Source organism: Portunus trituberculatus, chromosome 46 (genome assembly GCF_017591435.1).
Source record: "Portunus trituberculatus isolate SZX2019 chromosome 46, ASM1759143v1, whole genome shotgun sequence".
Classification (NCBI taxonomy): domain Eukaryota; kingdom Metazoa; phylum Arthropoda; class Malacostraca; order Decapoda; family Portunidae; genus Portunus; species Portunus trituberculatus.
In genome coordinates, this window is record NC_059300.1 from 12,101,467 (window position 1) to 12,103,127 (window position 1,661).

Consider the following 1,661-nt stretch of genomic DNA (forward strand, 5'->3'; position numbering starts at 1 on the left):
CAATCACGCCGCTCTGATACCGTTTCGCTCGAGCTGCACCAGGCGGCCTTGCCTGCACCCATCCAGCTCCGCCCCGCTCGATCCTGCCGGTGCTACGGATACGATTCTTTAAACGTATTTTCTAGGGTTTTACATGTATGTTTAGGTGTTTTCGGGACTCTGGATGTAAGTGAAGTTGGAGGAGATAGATGTTGAAGGGAGAGGTGGAATGTGAGAGTGAGGGTTGGGGAGAAGTCACTTACCAAATGTGTCAAAAAACAAAACAAAACAAAACGGCGTATAGTCTAGGTAAGAATATATATATATATATATATATATATATATATATATATATATATATATATATATATATATATATATATATATATATATATATATATATATATATATATATATATATATATATATATATATATATATATATATATATATATATATATATATATATATATATATATATATATATATATATATATATATATATATATATATATATATATATATATATATATATATATATATATATATATATATATATATATATATATATATATATATATATATATATATATATATATATATATATATATATATATATATATATATATATATATATATATATATATATATATATATATATATATATATATATATATATATATATATATATATATATATATATATATATATATATATATATATATATATTGCAGTTGGCATTGCTTTGATATTTAGTTTGCTATTAGCAACCAAGTTTCAAGCCGCAATAGTATCGAATCTAGTTGCATTTTTCTCAAAAAAATAACATTTAAGTAATTCCAAATATTATTATTTCTTTTTTTGATTAGCACGCCTAGGATTGTTTTGGTGCTGGATATAAGACTTAAATATATGAAAAAAGATATGGTCGAAGTAATAGTAATCCATAAGACTTAATCTAACTATTGGTATTTAAAAAAGAAAAACGGTACTAAAATAGAAAAAATCTTTATACGACAAGGAATATGTGTTTTCTTTATATGGGTGTAAAGCAAAAATGTTGTGTATTTAGAAAATGTAGTTCAATCAGCTGTGTTTTCTTTCTCGATATAATTTGATGTGCTTCTCTGGTGCCTTTAGTTTGAAATACAGACGATTGGTTGGACATTGCTATGTAAACAATGGACTCGGTAAAGTTATTATGTTTTAGTTATTAGTTAAAGCATTCGTTGCGTTTAAAAATGTAGTGCATTACAGTCTTAGTGCCATTTTTCTTCTTGCGATTTTTTTAAATGAATTATGTACGTACGTAAATATTGGGCCACGAGCACCGCAGACGTGCTTTCCTCCCACTTCAGTCCGCCAATGTTTGTTTGCACTCCCCCTGCGTTACCAGACAAAGAGAATGAAATAAAACCAGAATCAACTTCCATAATAGATAAATAGCCCGTTACCATGTCAAATAAGGGGATAGTTATGTATCTTCCCATTCAGACAGCCCGGTGACCACCATGACCCAAACCAAGACAACAACCCCACCAACAGCCGTGTCTTCCCTTAACAAATCGTCAACATTTCTTAATTTATCAGTGTTTTCCGAACATTTCTTGCTGTTTCCTCCCTGAAATGCATAAAGTGTAGTGACAGAAGTGAATGGGGAATGAAAGTGTGTGAAGGAGTGT